General features: G+C 44.6%; 1 non-coding gene across 1 annotated transcript; it reads left to right on the top strand.

Moving 5' to 3' along the window:
• Positions 1–204: 204 nt before the first annotated feature.
• On the top strand, positions 205–320 carry LOC141981132 (U5 spliceosomal RNA). Its single transcript, XR_012637676.1, has one exon. It is a non-coding gene; the product is annotated as a U5 spliceosomal RNA (small nuclear RNA).
• The last annotated feature ends 5,453 nt before the right edge of the window (positions 321–5,773 follow it).

Here is a 5,773-nt window from a genome sequence, read left to right as displayed (position 1 = left end):
CTTTCCTAGCAGCTAGTCTTCCCCTGTGAAAGACTGAACTGAATCTCATACACTACATCAGGAAACATATGCAAACAAACACAGCATGCTACCTGCCATGGGATTGGTCAGAATCTGCAGCACACTCTCAGATCAAGTGACACCCAGCTTCATGAGAGGAGGAAGAACAAAAGTTCCTCAGGTTAGTGGAGCTGCCTAACATGCATACTCTGGTTTCTCTTCAGATCATATAAATCTTTCACCTTTTACTAAAGATTTCCGTGGAGAGGAACATTTATGAGTTTCTACCCAATTTTTTGAGGCTTCACTTCAGTGAGGCTGCTCCCTCTTGTTGTGAAAAACCATGTAAGAATGAGACACTGTATTGCCTCATGATTAATGTACATGCAAGGAATGAGGAAAGGAAGTCTAGCAGAACACAAAGTAATAATATTTAACAAACTTTTTGCAGCATTTTAAGATGTAAGGATGAAAAAGACTGTATAAGAGCTAATCTATATTATTTTTTCTATTAATTATGATCACCTTTATCATCTAACAGCATTTCCATTCTCCATTTCAAGGAGAAGAACTTGATGACCTGATATTTCTTTTCCCATCTCCAACTTCTACAATTTTTACATTTAGGATGTAGGTTATCATCATTTATCCAGGTATTTTACAGACATAGGAAGTGAAGGTCCCATGCTTTAAGAGCTTACTATCTAAATAGACAACCTATATACAGATAGTGGGTGAATGACATGTACTGACAACTAGTTTGATTCAACAGTAGAGTTTAGCAACCACCATGCTAGTTACAAATTTGTTTCTCACCATTCCTAGAGACACTGCGATATCAGCTGCATGCCATGGAGTGAATACATTATGATGCTATGATTAAGCTCCCCTATTCAAAAAATACATTTAATGTCTAGTCCCCAGATCAAGGAGGTGATCTTAAGGAATTATTTAGAGCTTCTGTTATTGTAATTTAGAAGCACATTTCTAAAAGTGCCTCTACTTCACTGTTATAATACAATGCAATTTATTTTTATATAGCTTCCTTTATACAGAGCGTTACAAAATGCTCCAGAGACATAGTACTTTTCTGAAGCTCGGTAAGGAGACTAGCAGCCAGGGGTGAAAGTAGGCCGGTATGGGCTGGTACGGCGTACCAGTAAGAAGTGGCTGCCGGTACTGGCCCGTACACAGCCGACGTTAAAGCACTGCTGCAGCAGCATTTTAAGGTCATTGCCTCCCCGCGGGCCACCATTGATGGGCGGGGGTGGGGCAAAAGGGGCAGCTGCCCCAGGGCCAGCGATTTAAAAGGCCCCGGGGCTCCCGGCCGCCGCTGCTGCTATTGTGGCAGCAGCCGGAACCCCAGGCAGCGCAGGCCAGGCAGCGCGAATGGGCTGGCTGGGAGAGGCTGAAGCCCCCCGCCCCGCCTCTTCCACCTGAGGCCCCGCCCCTTCCGGGGTCCCAGAGCTGGGCCCCCATATCGGTAAGTGCTTAATGTTACTTTCACCCCTGCTATCAGTGGCAGAAAGTGGAAATTAGAAGGGTTGGAGTAGAGTTAAAAAGATAAATGTTTAAAAGCAGTAAAGATACAAGTTACTGTGTGTCATAGTTCTTGGGTTACTGACGAGCACCTTCCGCTGTCTGAGTGCTGCAAAACCCATAGCCCCCACCCCCCAATCTGCACAAACAGGAGTCTCTGTGATGTAAAACTGAGGCAAACAGTCTGACTGCGTTTGAAGGGGATGGGGCTCCTGGCTCCCACTCTCTAAGTCCTTTCAGTACAATCCAAGATTCCCTGCTCTCGGAAGGGGTAGAGGATAGTGGTACCGACTGCTCACCTGAGGCTTGCTGAACCTGTGCTGCCTGTCCAGTATATCGGAGTCTGTTTTCTGCTTGTAGGCACAGGGGAGATCAGTGGGTGAGCTTCTCGAAGGCAGTTTCTCTGAAGCTTTCCAGGAGCCCCTCTCAGGAGCTGCTGTCTGCTTTCTCCCAGAACTGCCCAACAACTGTTTGGAACAACTGGCTTTTAAGCTCTTACTCCACCCCTGACATGATTGACAGGGGTGGAGAAGTGGGGCCAGCTTTGCCCACAGTAACCCTTTAACTAATTTGTCACTAGTGGGGGGTTTAAATGCCCTGTCACACTATGACGGAAAGCAGGTGAACCCAACAATGGGGAGGGTAGTGCAGGGTACATCAAGCACAAAAGCAAACAGGACTTTTTTTAAAGTAAGATTTGAAACTGAGAAATCTCTAGGGGAAGAGGAGACAGACGGCAAAGGAGAAAGTGACTGTATAGGTGAGCAGAGGGATATGAAGTCAGAGATATAGGATGAAGTAGAGTCCGTGGAGAGTTTTAAAAATCAGGATGACAAAGTTAAATTTGATTCAGAGACTTCATAGGAAGGCAAGTTGATGGAGGAGAGAAGGGTGAGAAGAGAGTTATATGGCTCTCAGACACTACGGTGATAAGTGCATTAGAAATGGACAGCTAGGTTCCTGCATGCTAGAGCAAATCTGGCTACAGCAGTCTGGACAGTTTCAAATTTAAAAGAAGTAAAGGGCATGAATTCTCCTCTCCGGAGTAACACTGGTGATGTCAATGGAGATACTCCTATTTAAATTGCTATGAGTGAGATCACAAACGGGCCCTAAGGATTTAGAACAACCATAAAAGAAGGAATAACAGGAAACTAATCAGCAAGCGATTAAGCAATGACAAAGTATTTCAACAGAGCAAGGGTCAAGGTAAGGATGAATTCTGGTAGTACTGCAGAGGTCATGATAAGCAGATTTACAGATGAAGAAGCTGTGGGAGGAAAGAAGTCCAGGATGTCTTCAAGATTTCTGGCTTTGGTTGCAAAAAATGTCTGAGTTAAAGCAATTAATAGTGGAGGTAGAAATATTGGACAAAAAGGAACTCAGGAGGAGTTGGTGAGTTTTTGAAGCATTCAATAACAGGAAGTTACGGAGCTGACAGAATCAAGACAAGGAGCTATAAGGGGATCAAAGAGTGAGTTGATGGACACAGAAAGATGCTTTATGTCTGTATATCTGAGTGAAACGTTTCTATTTTGTTAGTTATCATCCATCACGGCTCCATAGTTAAAGCTGATTTGAGTTTTGCACTTAGAGCAAGGATTCAACCATTTTATTGTGCGTGAAGAAAACACTTTATTTTCCTCCCCATTGCACCACTTACTCTTTGAATTATGAATGGATTTTCTGAAATTTTACAAGTAAATCTGTCTGAGTTAAAAGTAATTAAAAAGGGTCCCTTAATAAATTATGCTGCTGTGTGAGACCTTTTTTTGTCCTGAATGATCTTGTCTCAGACACTGTCTAGCTAAGCGAAAAGTGGCAAAGAAGCAACTCTTTAATAGATGTGGTGTAATGGGTAGTTTTTAAAAAGAAATGTTTAGGAGGATTGATGGTCCTGTTTCCATGCTATAAGGCAGGGTTGCTCAAACTTCATTGCATTGCGACCCCCTTCTGACAACAAAAATTACTACTCAACCCCAGGAAGGGGGACCAAAGCTGAAGCCCAAACCCCGCCCCCCGGGGGTGGGGCAAACCCAAAGCTTGAGGGCTTCATCCCTGGGCAAGTGGAGACTGTAACCTGAGCCCCACCGCCCCAGGCTGAAGCGGTCAGGCTTTGGCTACAGTCCTGGGCAGTGGGGCTTGGACTTTTGACTTCATCCCCGGGCCCCAGCAAGTCTAACGCCAGCCCTGGCAACCCCATTAAAAAAGGGTCGTGACCCACTTTGGGGTCCTAACCCACAATTTGAGAACCACTGCTATAAGATATGGAAATGCAATAGTTAAGACATCCAAACAGTCTTTGACTGTGAATTTCTGGGGTTTGCAATGCTTGTGTTAGGTATATGTAACCACACTGTATCTCAGAGTAGCACCCTGGAATCCCCATATTCACTACTGTCATATAATTATGTGATGTTTTATACAAAGTTTGCCTTATGAGGTATAATTTTAGAAGTCTTGATCTGTTGAACATTAATATCCTGTTAGATTGTATGTTGTATCATTGTATGTAAAGTGATGAAGTTTTGCTATGTATGTGTTACTGAAATATGTTTTGAGGTTGGGAGACGCCCATAGCCAACCTTCTAACTGCAACGAAGGACCAGCCAGAGGTGCTGATGGCCCATTAAAGGGAATCCACTCTCAAAACAACAGCCATCCCAGAAACTTCTCAGAGAGAGCACGTATACAATAGAGACTGCTTGACCAGTGGGGACTGCCTGTTCCCCACATCACAGCAAAAGATCTTTTCAACAAGCTGGAAGAAAATATAAAAGAGGGGAAGTGACATCATTATTTGGCCTCTCTTCCCCCCAACACAGCACCTGGAAGAAATGTCTGGAGGACAAACACTTTGAACTGGGGAAGGGTGGGCCAGGCCTGGAAGTCAAGTTCCAGCCCATATATTGGAGATCTGTAACCTGTTTGTTCTGTCTGTCAGGGTGAGACACTGCTTGATTCAAATCCTGCTTTGTTTGTAGAACTTAGACTGTGAATTTATTTTTATTTCTTTAGTAACCAACTTTGATCTCTGTGCTTGCGACTTATAATCAGTTAAAATCTCTTTTTCTATAGTTAATAAACCTGTTTTATATTTTACCTAAAACACTCTGGTTTGGTTGAAGTGCTTGGAAAATCTCAGCTCAGTTTACAAAGGCTAGTGTGTGTCCACTCCACACTGAGGGAGTGGTGAACTTACACTGGTCAGGCTTCTGTATAGTTCTGGGATGCAAGGCTGGGGAGCTGCGGGGAACTAGCTGGAGTCAGTACCAGTGGCACCATGGCGCCAGGCCCACACTTCAAAGGGGCCCTGCCCGGCCTGCTCTTCTCTGCCCCCTGCCCAAAGCTCTTTCCTGCGGGGGCAGAAGCTTGGTTCTGCCAGCTCCTGCTGCAGCAGGGCAGGCTCCACTGGCAGCCAAGCTCCTCCCTCCCCCGCCTCTTCCCCCGAGCATGCCACGTTCCTGCCCCTCCCCCGCCGCCGAACAGCTCTTCGCCCACACTTTGGACATGCTAGGAGTGGCAAATAAGAGCATACTCTGTGTTAAGAAGCCCTATGGTAATGCTGCTTCTCAGCTAATACCTGTAAACAGGCTTGAAGCTTCTCATAACAGAGAAACCATAAAACACCTGGTCTGCTGTGTAGACGGGGAAACTGAGGCACACCACTTAATGGCTACATGCCAAGATACAAGTACATAGCCAATATTCGTAACTTCAAATACAAAAATGATACACACATACAGACAGCATAATTATAACCAGCAAATCATAACCTTTTCATAGGCACCTTACCTGATCTCCTTTGTACAAGATTTGGTGCCACTATATGACCTTGGTTGCAACAATCATCTATATGGTCACAGTTCATATTAATAACATCACACCCCATCACAGTGGCACAGCGAGCAGGGTGAAATGCACAGCTTGTTGATCTGAGTGAGATTTGCACTTCATATTGTGGTGTAGAGATTTTAAGTGAGACTTTAAGTGTGGTGGCTGAAAACAGTCAAAGTGAAGGTTACCAGTTTGTTATTTTCTGTTTGCTTATTTCGGGAAAGGAAAGTAGAAACAGAAAATGCAGAAAGATGGGTGAGAGCAGTGGTGAGCTGGAGCTGGTTTGCACCGGTTCGTTAGAACCGGTTGTTAAATTTAGAAGCCCTGTTAGAACCGGTTGTTCCACGAGGGACAACTGGTTCTAAAAGGGCTTCTAAATTTAACCAGCCAAAAGTGG

This window comes from Natator depressus, chromosome 1, assembly GCF_965152275.1.
Source record: "Natator depressus isolate rNatDep1 chromosome 1, rNatDep2.hap1, whole genome shotgun sequence".
In the NCBI taxonomy this organism is placed as follows: domain Eukaryota; kingdom Metazoa; phylum Chordata; order Testudines; family Cheloniidae; genus Natator; species Natator depressus.
The sequence above is the reverse complement of the archived record's forward strand: the minus strand, read 5'-3'. Positions and strand labels throughout refer to the sequence as shown.